Below are 13,709 nucleotides of genomic sequence, written 5' to 3'. Positions count from 1 at the left end.
CCTCTGTCGCTCACTCTCTGTCCTCACTCGCTTATTTTCAGGGGGCTGGGGCAGGGGGTTGGGGGGCATGAGGGGTGAGGGCTCTGGCTGGGGCTGCAGGCTTTGGGGTGGGGCCAGGGATGACTGGTTTGGGTGCAGCAGGGGCTCCAGGCTGGGGCAGGGGGTTGGGGTTCAGAGTGCAGGCTGTGGGAGGCGCTGACCTCAGGCAGCTCCCAGGAAGCGGCAACATGTCCCTCGGCTCCTAGGGCACAGGGGCGGCCGGGGCCTCCACGTGCTGCCTCTGACCGCAGGCACCACCTCCCCACAGCTCCCATTGCCCCTGGTTCCCGGCCAATGGGAGCTGTGGAGCCAGCGCTCAGGGGCGTGGGGGGGCAGCATGCGGAACACGCCATGGGTGCCCCAATGCCTAGGAGCTGAGGAACATGTTGCCGCTTCCAGGGAGCTGCACAGAGCCAGCTAGGGAGCCTGCCAGCCCTGCACCAACTGTCAGCGGGGCTGACCAGAGCCACCAGGGTCCCTTTTCGACTGGGTATTCTGATCGAAAACCAGATGCCTGGCAAGTTAATCCCTGCTCCAAATCAGGCACAGTCAGGGGCTTGAATGCTGGTCACCCACCTCTGGACTGAGTGTGCGAACCTCTTGGCGATGAAGGTATTTTGCAAGAAACAGCTGACTTGGCTGAGGCACCTAATGCCAGACGTGGGTTCATGGATGTGAATTCTGAGCAGCAACAGGCACCTCCAGCCAGCCCAGAATTAGGCACCTAACTCCCTTTGAGGACCCCCCTGAGGATTTCCTATTGGCAAGCCCAGACAGCGCCCCACTTAGATTGCTGACTTCTGTGAATGCCCCCTCTGCCCCCCCCCCATTTGTCATACCTAACTCTCCTCGTGCATTATATAGGGAGCTGGGCACCTAACTCAGGGTTATGGAGTCCACTGGGTGGTAAGTTAGGCATTGCAATGCCAAGCCTGCCCCATTTGTGGGGCTCTCAGAATTCTTGTTTCTGTGACAGTCTGAACCCTTATGTACAAGACTATGATAAACTTTGTACAGAGTATGCCTTGTGAAGTAGCATTTGAAAGCTCATAATCTGTTGCACATTATTGTCCGGGCAATATATGTGTGGCAACATTGTATGTAAAGTTATAGAATTCTACTGTATAAGACATGTCCCAAGTCTGGGGACATAGCTTCAAACCAATTCCTCACAGACAAAAGGCTAGTAAGCACCTTAGCCAGGTGTCGGTGTAATCAACTGGACTATCGCCTGGTTAAACAGCCGTTCTCTAGCAGGAAGGAGGGTGTGTGAGTGAGAAATTTACATCTTGGCAAAGGAACAGCTGGGGTTTGCCTCTGTAAACAGATTGGCTGTCACCTGACCCAGAGAGGGAGCTGATTTTCAAAGAAAAGGGGAGCTATAAGAAAGGTGAAGAGAGGCCCCCCAAAATATTTGTCCTTTCTTACTCTCCTCAGCCATCATAGCACCTGAGGAACAAAGAGCCAGCTTGGAATGGGTCGGGGGGAAGGCGAAGAGAAGCATGCTGAAAGGGGTTCAGGCAGTAAAACTGCTAGAATGTGTGATGAGAGAGCCTTTGCTTTGAATTCACTCTAGCGAGTCTAGCTTGTTAAGTTAGGTATTAGTTGCATTTTTACCTTTTACTTCTTTGTAACCAGTTCTGACTTTTATGCCTCATTACTTGTAATCACTTAAAATCTTCCTGTTGTTAATAAACTTGTTTTATCTACGTCAGCATATTTGGATTGAAGTGTTTGGGGAACTCCATTTGAGATAACACAGTTTGTGCCTATCGTTTTGTATTAATAAAATAATGGCCTTTATATGAGCTTGTGTTGTCCAGGAGGGTACTGGGCAGTACAAGACACATGTTGCTGGTGTTTCTCTGCAGTATAATTCAAGGGTGACAGGTTGGCCGACTGACGCACTCTTGGAGTATAGCTGGAAGTAATTTACATGCTGAAGGCTGTGTGAGTGCAGGCCTGGAGTGGTTGCTCTCACAGTGAAGGAGTGTAAAAGGCATCCCAGGTTGGAGAACTGAGGGACCCAGCTGTCCAATAGTCAGAGTGTACCCTGGGGAATGTCACACTCCCATGGCCTGAGCATAGGACGGGGAGCTAGGAACTGAGTTAGAATACCAGTATTAACAGTGACTTCAGGGTGTTGTGCAAGTCACTTAGCACTGCCTCAGTTTCCCCATCTGTTAAACAAGTTTGGATAATATTTACTTATCTCAGAATTGAGACGCGTAACTAGAGGATGTTGGTACATTATATTTGTCACAGTCAAAACAAAGTATTACTACATTTTAGATTTTTCCTTGGACTTTTGCCTAAAATAAAAGTGGGACGAACTAGAAAAGGAAGCAAGTCTAGAAATAGCAGCTCAAGAAAACGGCCTAGTTTTGGAGGATATTTTTGTGGTTGTTTTTAGAGTGTTCTTTCAGACCTCACTTGCAGTCATTTCATATTTTGAAATTGCACCATAGACTGTGTGTACACAGAGCGAGAGAGAGAGAGAGAGAGAGAGAGGGAGAGCTGAGAGTACCACTCTTCAGGCAGTGACTCTTTCTGAATGCTACTACATCATTTCCCAGCCAGGCCCATTGTTCAGCTCCCATTCTTCAGAAGCCACAGTGGAGAAGAATGATATACACACACACACACACATACATATATATAAATTTTAATTGCAAGCCTGTCAGGTGAATCTCGGCACTCAGTCTAGATTTACTAGGGAGGCTGCTTGGCTGGGTTTGAATCACTGCTGAGTGACACTTACGACAGCTCTTGCCCTATCTCCGCCAGAAAATTGGAATTCATTTCTGGCTTGCGTGAAAGCACTGGAAGTAAGTGATGCATTATCAATGTGAATCTTGTGCTCCTGCACATAAGCTAATCGCTCTATGGTATTCCAGCATGATGGTGCTAAGCCATTTTAAGGCCTTGCAGCAGGAGAGACGGTGTAGATCAGTTGATTTGTACTTTAATAAAATGGAACAGTCAGAGTTTCAAGTAATCTTTTCTTAAACTTGTGGCTAGACAAGAGAACATTTAATGGCTTCTTAGCTGATGTTCAGAGCATGTTTCAAAAGGGCTGCTAACAGTGGGGAGCTAAGACACTTCTTTTCTCTTAAGTAAGGGTGGCAGTAGGGCTGTTAATTATCCTTGCAATGCTTTGCTCGAGTATCCGCTAGGTGAACCCAAGGTGCTTAAAGGTATCCAGGCTTTGCACTGCTCAGAACAGCGGCATCACCTACTGCCCAGTGGAATTTTCAGTCTCAGTTTGGTTTCTGAAAATCCCTTCCTTAAGCAACTGACAGCTGAGCAGAAAGCTGCCTAAGTTAGCCAGGAGTGAGATGCCAAGAGGACAGGAGCTTAAGTGCCTGGTACTCCAGGCTGATCGGCCAGTGCCAGGCACGACCCTCACCCACAAACCCTCGCCTGCAGTTTGACTTCTAGATTCAAGAACAAATTAAGTCTTCCCTCCCCTGAAACACCTAATGTTTCTTCTGTCTACCAGAGTCAAGGCTCCGGCAGCACTATGTTTTGCATTGAAGCCTAAAGATGCACAAGTAACGTATGCAGTGCTGTAGTTATGTTGGTCCCAGGCTAGAATGCTTGCCTCTCACCAACAGAATGTGGTCCAATAAATCATATTACCTCTCCCACCTTGTTTCACAAGTGTCAGGCTTTTTGGATTTCTTCCTAATAAAAAGTAACGGCTGGGATTTAATCACCGTATGAAATACTGGCCAAGATTTTCAAGCTGGCTTCCAAAGCCTGCATTAGTCTGAATACTTCATTTCTGTGTTCAGATGAGGTTTACACGTGCAAGTTTATGGGTCATCAGCAGAGTCTGACCCAAGACATTCAGCAACACAGCACAGACCATTTACACAGGTGCTAAAGACATAACCTGCTATCACTGCCATCTAGGAGTTATTTTCCATATGCACTAGCTGGTGGCGGTGGGAGGGGTGGGACAAGACACATTTTACACGTTACTCACGTTTAAAATCTGTCCCATTGTACACTCCATGATAATCTCGTCTGGTGATAGAATTATCACACTTACTATTCCTGCGAAGACAGCTTTGTGTGCTGAAATATTATATAGAGGGAATCCTTGAAGCACACTTATCTGTCCCACTTTGGATTTTAATTTGCTCTCTCTACTGTTCTTGTTCACATTGCTGATCACAGAATGCAATGATCCATTGCTTGTTAAATAGGATTTCCCCCCTTGCCACACACCGACAACCAGCATTTGTATTGCAGTCTAACTACACAAGACAAATGTATTGTTATCCCTTTTCTACAGATAGGAAACTGAGGAGCGGAGAGAGTAAGTGACTTGGCCAAGACGACACAGGAAATCTGTGGCAGAGCAAATTTTTAACAGCAACAGCAGAAAGGAGAGAAATTGGTCTATCATCCTGCATTTCAAACTAGTATAATTACAGAACAAAGTGATGACAAATTTGGCCCCATTCTTCTTTCATGCCAGTCTGAAACTGCTGTAGCTCTAGTGCCAGTGGGAACACTCCAGATTTATACTGAGCTGAGGAAATCTGGGCCATTGCCTCCAGTAACAGGGCTCATTAAGATGACAGTCACTTGCTCATTGCTGCTATTACTTTTGGGGATTCCCAATCAGTGATCGGATGGAGCTAGCTGACTCTGAGGACTTTCACAAAAAGAGCGTTTGTATTCCCCCTCCCCCAGCAAAAATTTCAATTGCTGTCACCAAGAGGCTTGTGAAAAGATCAGATCCTTTTGATGCATAGAGCTGCCAGGAGGATGGTCTCTACCTCCTCCCCACCCCCACTGCACTAACAGGCAGGAAAACAAATTGCCATCAACTCACAGGGGTGGAGGTCAAGAGGACCTAATTTGGTTTTAGGGGTGGTGAAATGCAACAGGCCAAAGGCAGAGTATATTAGTTAGACTGGTTTGAAATTTGATTTGCTATCAGATGGTTTAACTGTGTGTAGCCTAGAAACAGGGCTATGGAAAACCAGAAAGGGATTGATTTTACGTATTTTTTCACAAAGCAAAAATCAGGCCGTTATTGTCAAATTTGACACATTTAAGGCCAAATCCTCCTGATGTGCAGCTTCTGTGAAATCAACAGGGTTGCAAGGGGGTAACTAAGAACAGAATTTGGCCCTTCTGCAGGAAAAAATGGGACTAGAATTAGCTCTCAGAGGTGCTTTTTCTCAGAGGCAAAAAGGTGTTCAGACTTGGCACATGAGGTCTCAATCTGTGAAGCCAGTTTGTTTCATAAACTAAGCATAAAGGGCCCCTTTTAAGTTATGACAATGTGAAAAGAGAAGCAGTTAGTGTGAATGGGGGTTAGGGGAGAGGGAAGGAAGAGTTAAGTCTATTTTTTTTAAAAAGAGAACTTCATTAGGATTTAGATGATAAACTCCCAGCTCTGAACTGTCCCTGATTTTGAGTGTTCAGAATCTAGACAGCCCCTTCTCGCTATAAAAGGTCACACCAAACCCAGAATCGAAACACACCTGATTGTTGGTGGCTTTGAAATCTGTATTTGGGTCCACATTTGGTGTTTTGAGCCCGTCTCAAGGAGGACTCTCTTAAAAACTGAAATATTGCGGGCCATTAAGCCAAGTGCCTTTTGTTTCTGTTTTGGGGCAAGTGTCAGAATGTGTGAGACAAACTCACAGTGACCAAGTTGGCATATATATATTATATATATATATATATTCTGCTCCTATGCACTAAGTTGGCATATATATACACACCTCTACCCTGATATAACGTGTCCTCGGGAGCCAAAAAAATCTTACCGCGTTATAGGTGAAACTGCCTTATATTGAACTTGCTTTGATCCGCCTGAGTGCGCAGCCCCGCCCCCCCTCCGGAGCACTGCTTTACCGCGTTATATCCGAATTCATGTTATATCGGGTCGCGTTATATCAGAATAGAGATGTATATATTCTGCTCCTGTGCACTAAGTATCTTCTTCAAAAGATTGCAGCCTCCAAGAAGAAGGCAGGTTTCATGGCTCAGGGACTGGCTAATGGGTAGAAGTGGAAGGATTCTATTTTTATTGGTAAGTGTTAGCAAACATCAATTTCACTGTTCACACCCAAATCAACAAAAAATAATCATCAACATTTACAGCTAGGCAAAATAAGGAAAATGCTGCTTGAGAACTTTGATTTAAGGATTTAAGGATATTGACTTTGTATATTTTGACATGTGATGCTGACATGTTGTATTTTTGTGGGTATAAAGATTTAATTTTCTGAATCACAAAGTCTACGGTCATTAAAGAATTATTGCCTGACCTCCCCATTGGCTATCTCCACCACAACTGTAAAAACATAAAAATAAAAACATGCTTTAAAATTTTTTTTTGTCAATTTATGAAAAAAATAAAAGTCAAAGTCTGCCAAGGAGTTACAATGCACCTTTCAGCTTCATGCTGCAGTGTCTCAGCCATCCCAGGTCAGCAGCTAACCAAAGCTGTCCAGTAGAACAAGCTGGGGATCTCAATCCACTTCTCCACAAGACAAGAGGTACATCACCAGAATCTGATGATAGTGCTTGGGAGTCTCAGCAGGGAGACTTTAACAGCGTGCTGGGAACCAACAGCGGAGCCAGCACTATGGTCACTTAAACACCAATTAATTCCCCCCCAGGGTGGATCTGATGGGGCCAAATTAGTGGATTAGAGTGAGCTGGGGAACGACTAATGAGCAAATTGGCCCATAAAACCAGGAAGTATAAGGTGGCACATGAAGGATGTGCAGGGGAGAGAGGCAGGCTAGAAGAGCCAGACCCTGGAAGTTGCTCTAAGTAGAGAGATCTTTCTCCTCAGTTATTTGCTGAGGAGAGACTGAAACTGTAAATAATTATGGTGCATGGATCAGTGAGGTGGTGGGACGAGCAAGTGGAAACAAACTGCACTGGGGTGTTTAACAGCTGAAGGTCTCAGAGTCTGTGGGCTGAGCAAAAGACAGGATCTGGACATAGTCTTGCCATGGAGACCATTGCCTGAGTGCGCATTGCTATGTAATCATTCTCTCACCAGAGTTGGCCTGTCCAGGTCTAGGCTGAGCCATAGTGCTGGGACAGCATATTGAAGCTTGTACTGCCCCTGACCATGCTGCATGCTACGTGCTCTTCAAAGAATGAAGAAGGCTTGCAACCCCTCCCCTCTTAGGGTCAGCTGCACATTTTATAAGCACACTCTCCATTCCATTGCCCAAGTCACTGATAAAAAGTGATGATTAGCGCCAGACCCAGGCCAGACTCTTGTGGGGCCTCACTTGGTACAGCCTCCCAGTTGGATAGCGAGCTACAGAGAACTACTCTTTGAGTAGGGTGCATAACTAGTTCAGAGACCCACCCTGTAGTAATTTCATCTAGACCACATTGTCCTAGTTTGCTTATGAGCACATCATGGGGGACTCTGTCAAGAGCCTGACTAAAGTCAAGATAAGTCCAAGCCCACATCTGAACATTGAGCTTGGCTTGGAATTCTGGGGCTGGGAGGGACTTAACACTTCTAGGGAAGGGGAAAAGGTATTGCAGTCATTTTTAAGGGACCAGATCTCCTTCTGCTTGTGTCCCCAAAATAGTTATTCTGTTCTGCATTGGCCAGCACAGGGAGGGTTGATCCATGGGGAAGCCAACCAGATTGTAGTTGGTGGGGGACAGGAGGCCATGGTGGAGACATTGAAAGGACTGTGAAAAAAAAAAAGAGACAGTAAATGTCTGTCTGCAAAGAAACTATGCCAGCAGAACACTCATTATATTCTGCAACACCCAGGGATGGCTGTACAGTACTAGGTACACAGTTGTTTCTAGACAGGGAAAGGATCTTCTGTTTGCATGTTGCACTTATCACCATGTTAGCCAAGCACTAGTCAAGTCTTGGGTGAAACATTCCTAGAGAAATAACTAACTCTAGCTCCAAGGCAGAAGCTTGTCTTCAGGTGACAAAAGGCCCAGCCCTGTATACATCAAGGCTAGAACTATCTCTGAGTCACTGAGAGCAGGATCAAGCCTAAAGTTTGCCCCTAGTGACTACGGATCACTCAGTTGTTCCAAGCAGTGTGCTCAAGGCCTCCATCTTGCATCAGAGACCACTTCATGACTGCCACAGCGGTTGCAGAGGAATCTGAGTCACAAGAATAAGCAGTACCACATGATACGGGATTAAATGTCATTCTACTCACATGGTCTATGCACAACGCCTGCACTGTCACTCATCCTTCGGAGCAGATTGCTGTTCAAGTGAAATCCTGGCCCTGTTGACATCAATGGTAAGTGTCCCATTAACTTAATATGGGGCCAGGATTTTGTCATATGTATAAAACAGTTGGGAGCTCTAACTTGTGCCTGCTTGGCCTACCACTTCCATGACTCCGATTCCTTGTCAGCCAGGCTGATTGCTCCGTGTGGCAAAGCCCTTTTGGGGAATCAGTGGGACAAGCTGTGGCATTAGCAACTCCAACGTAAAGGAGGCAGAGTCTGGCCCTGTATGAAGCCTGGTCTACACTGGGGGAGGAGGGGAAATCGATCTAAGATACGCAACTTCAGCTACGTGGTCCACCTCCACCCAGGCTGGGAGCTGCAGGGGTCCCCTCGCGGGTGGGGCTGTGGGGGTCCCCTTGCCATGCGCGGTGGTGGAGGGCTGCGGAGATCAACACCACAGCAGTGTGGAGCTGTGGGGATCAATGTCGAGGGCAGGTGGGGGCTGTGGGGTCCTGCTGCCTCCCATGGTGGCAGGGAGCTGCTGGGTTCCCGCAGTGGCCAGAGGCTGCGGGGAGCCCCGCGGTGGCTGGGGGCTGCGGGGAGCTGCTGGGAGACCCCCCCCACCACAGCTCCCAGCTGCTGCGGAAGGCAGCAGGATCCTGCAGCTCCCAGCCGCCGCGGGCTGAAGTCACGGAGGTCGTTGGAAGTCAGATTCCGTGACTTCCACGACCTCCGTGACAAAATTTTAGCCTTATTTATAACACGTAGGAGGTTCACTGTTGGATCAGGTATGGCCAGTGGAGCTGGCAGAATTTTTCTTTTCTTTGAAAGAAATCATATTTCATTGACAAATAACTTGAGAAATTTCACTAAACTTGACTTTTTGGCTAATTTTTTTTTTAATCTTTCACTAAAGTTTTTATCAAAAGCAGCATTGAAATGGTTGAGTTTCAATTACATGGATTTTTGAAAAATGAAAAATTTCTGTAGCAATTTTGATTGTGAATGTTTAAGAACCCCACTATTTGTTTTTAAAAAATAGGTACATTTGAAATACAGAAAAATGGAAAACGGTCACTTCTTGCGTCGTTCCCTCCCCCATCTTTCACCCTGCTCTAATAGCCAGTGAGGGCTGCTTTCACAACTACCTCCATTCACCTCCCAAAATGGTCAAATCCCATCTGATATTGCTGAGAACTAACAGCCGGTCGTGTTGGCTGAGGAGTGGAATTGGAGAAAGAGAGGCTCAAGTTTTAGAAGAGTCTTTAGTTCAGTGTTCACCAGGGGCCAAGGAATGCAATATGAGCCCATGCTGCTGCCATATAAACCCCTAGAACCTCCACATGTATCACTGGCCACTCAGCATCACTAATAACAATCCTTTCCCCCCCTCCCCCCCGCTCTGCCTGCCTGACAGATCACTTATTGCTAACAAAACAGGGCCCATACTAAAACCCAGACCAGAACCAACCAAAGCATTATTTTGTTCGGGGGGGAGGGGGGGAGAGGAGACAATGGGATTAAAATCCAGATCCGAGTTTCATCTAATGGCCAACTCCAGTCCAGACATTCCCCAAATTTATCTGTGTTCATAATCCAGGTTTGAATTTTGCAACTTGAGCTCCTTTCTATTTATAAATCACATCTGCACCTGCCCAGTATTTTAATAACCTAAAAGACAACGTCTAGTGTTTTTGCCGATTTCTTTCTATTCTAAAGAGACCTGGATTTTTCTTGATCACGTCTGAATTGTATAGATGCATGTTCTTGATTGAGTTCCGACTCCTCTTTGTAAACATAGCAGAGATGGAAATATTTATACAGCTCGACAATGGTATTAAATATTAGACATGGCTACCATTCCTTAGTCTGTTGTAGCACCGGTTCTGCTGCAGCTACTTTTACAATATACGTCTGCTGTTTTGAAGGGAAATTTGTGGACTAGATGCAAATCAGAAACTGAGTTAGAGACCCCCTAGAGGCAAAGTAACATCTGCCTATCTTTGATAAGAATTTGAGTGTGAAAGTGAAGTATTTAGAATGAAATTAAATGCTTTGATCTGTTTTTTTTTGTTTCATTATTATTTCATGTTTATGAGGCCTTTAAATGTTCCTTTCAATTCTTATTAGGCTGTAGCATTATTTTTTCAAGTTATCTCAGTCTCACATAATACATTCACAGACAAAAAGCGACATTTAAATAACACTGCAGTTTGCCAGGCTATTGCTGATTTGTCTCCAATTTAAAACTGTAGCCTGGAACTCTCCTTAGCTCATGTTACCGGTCAGACCAAGAGTGGGTGAAGGGGAGAAGAGACACAGTTAGCGTAAGTGATTAAGGCCTGGTCTACACTAACCCCCCAAGTCGAAGTAAGGTACGCAACTTCAGCTACGTGAATAACGTAGCTGAAGTCGACATACCTTACTTCGAACTTACCGCGGTTCAGACGCGGTCCAGACGCGGCAGGCAGGCTCCCCGTCGACTCCGCGGTACTCCTCTCGCCGAGCTGGAGTACCGCAGTTGACGGCGAGCACTTCCTGGTTCGACTTATCAGACGCGATAAGTCGAACCCAGAACTTCGATCCCCAGCCGCCAAACTAGCGGCTGGGTGTAGACCAGCCCTTAGGGAGTGTTGATCTTACCTTGACTTTCCAGACTTGATGAGTTTGTGCCATAAATTTAATTTTATTTCTTTTTTTTTTTTTTTTCAAGAATTTTTTTTAAACACAAATTTCATGGAAGATTTCTGAATACATTTTGTTATTGCTTGGTTCTGTGTATTTAAAAATCTAGCATTATTATTTTACAGAATACACACAGTAAAGCTCTGTTCAGTTAAAGAGGTAAATCCTGGCAAGTTTGTGGCATTAATCTGGATGTATACCAACTTTACTGCAGAATTTGGCCCATAATTTGCATTTCACTTTGTCTTGTGAAGAAGGAAAATTTTTGGAATCCTTGAGGATGGCAGTTCTGCTGCAGGCTAGATTTCACTCTTACACTGGTAACACCATCAAAACAGTTACACAGACGTAACTGAAATCAGAATCTGGACCCTACACCAGGAAAAAGTAGGTCAACACACTTGTATGAATGAACACTATCTCAGGGTACGTTATCACTACCCGCCGCATCGGCGGGTAGTAATCGATCTATTGGGGATCGATTTATCGCGTCTTGTCTAGATGCGATAAATCGATCCCCGAACGCGCTCCCCGTCGACTCTGGAACTCCACCAGAGCGACAGGCAGTAGCGGAGTCGACGGGGTCCAAGCCTCCATAGGTGGTGAAGGCCCCGGAGCTCCCAGCTGGCCACGTAGCTGCCTAGAGGCTTTCCATTTTATCATAGATATTTTAGTAAAAGTAAGGGACAGGTCACGGGCTTCTGTGAATTTTTCTTTATTGCCTGTAACCTGTCCTTGACTTTTACTAAAGATATCCATAACAAAATCTTAGCCTTAGTTATAAATGCACTGCCTTATATGTATGTACACAACCGCGTTCTATTGGAAGGAACATGCCAGGCCCTTTCGTATATATCTAGCAGTCCCCTCTACCTGCAAAGCTAGTAGGACTGCTTTTTAGCTCACCAGTTCCAAGCTTCTCAAAAGACAATGGGCATTTGTTGTATTCCAAATGCCTCATTTAGACAATTAGCAGAGAACTGAGGAATCCCTGAAGATCACTTCAAGAGAGTCCCCAAATAACCCACTTACCAGCTAGTGCACAAATAGGCCTTAGGAAGCTGCATTTACAGGAATTCCACCACAGTGTTTACCAACGACTGGGGTGCTACAAAATGATTTCATTCCTGGCAGGACTATTTCCTGGTGTTTGTGGGCAGGAATGAGAGTAGCTGCAGAATGAGAATGCCCATATTAGCAACGCCCCCAGTTCAGAAGTAACTTTCCAGCTCAGTCTGGCTGCCAGTCACCATATGGCGATAAGCCGCAAGGAGACAAACTTGCAACCAAGCCACTCGCCCTCATGAATGAGGGTTCAAGCTACAAGTGAACAATTACTTGACACCAACCATATCTCCAAGGAGCATAACTAGATTATATGATTAACTGGAGATTCTTGCTCCCGTGGACAGGATTAAACTGAAGTCCAAATTCAGGGTCAGTAAGGAGGCTTCGCCCAGGGCATAAAGCTGTTTAACGTAGGGGTGTGCATGGAGTGAGGTTCACTCTTCTTCTGAGCAGGGGCCATTCATTAGCATCAGGTGATCTTAATGCGATGATGTCATTGCAGAACTATAAAAAAAGGCGTATGCCCAGAGGAGCTGACACTCCTACCTCTTGTGCTAGACCATATGTTCATCTCCCCCCGCCATCTCCAGCCCCGAGAGAAGACAAGCCCTTGTTGAGCTGTATATAATGTTGAATCTGTGGGGGGGGAGGGGGTGACGAGGGGGGGTTAGCACAAATGTTCACCCACTGCAGCAGTTTGCTATGGAGACTCATTTGTATTACAAAGTACAAGGGTTAGGTGGGACTAATTTCTCAGTAGAACTGAAAATATAAGACAGATCGGTACTGCAGAGGGGCCAAACCAGAAGCACTGAGCGAGGCAACTCACATTTTGAGGATGCTCAGATCCAGATCTAGCTTTTGTAACTCAGGCCCATCTGTAATGAATACCAGTTAGCTCCAGCAACAGAAAGACTTAACATATGGGACGTGCATCTGTTTTCCCAAGTGAGGGACAAGAGGGGCTCCATGCACTCGCCTCCTCTATAAGGCAGCCATACTTTGGACCAAGATGGAGCAGCCAGCCCCTTTTAAAAGCAAACCCAGTTCTTCTCCTGTAGTGCTGAGGGAGCAGGCTGTGAGACTATGTCAGGCCACTTGGCTGAACAGACTCCTGTGTGAGGCTTTTGTGGAAAGCCTAATAAAGGTAAAGAAGGGCCATGTTCTCACGCAGTCCCACTGAAAGCGGTGGGGCTATTTCTGGGGAAAGGCACAGTCTGGCCCTGAGGAGGAAAAGAAAGGAGATCTCACCACCTTACTCTGGACTCCCTCTCGAAGCCGAGAGTTAGGGTTTCGCTGGCCCCTTAGGGCCATGGCAGGGAACTGGGAATGGCCAGTGGGTTTGTCAAGGCTGATTCCCCACTCTGGCACTTCGAGTGCAGAAGGTGGGGACCCGCAAGGACTTAAATTAATACTGGCCACTCCAGGCTTGTATTAAACTCCCAAGGTTACAGCTTCTTTCTGACCTTGGATGGGTAGATGCTGCCACCACCCAAATGCAAAACCCTTTTGAGAACCCAGGAAGGCGCACTTGGGAATTCCTTCCTGTGGGGTACCCTCAAACCCTTTCACCCCCCGCCCCCCGGGGAAGAGCTGAGAGAGAGAGAGAGAGAAAAGGAAATCAGCTGTTGCCACCAGCTAATTAAATAACATGTGCACAAACCTCTTAAGACACAAAAATCCAATTCTGTTCTTTAAAAAGG

The sequence above is a fragment of the Terrapene carolina genome, unplaced genomic scaffold (genome assembly GCF_002925995.2).
Source record: "Terrapene carolina triunguis isolate 2854851 unplaced genomic scaffold, T_m_triunguis-2.0 Scaffold112, whole genome shotgun sequence".
Classification (NCBI taxonomy): domain Eukaryota; kingdom Metazoa; phylum Chordata; order Testudines; family Emydidae; genus Terrapene; species Terrapene triunguis.
The sequence above is the reverse complement of the archived record's forward strand: the minus strand, read 5'-3'. Positions refer to the sequence as shown.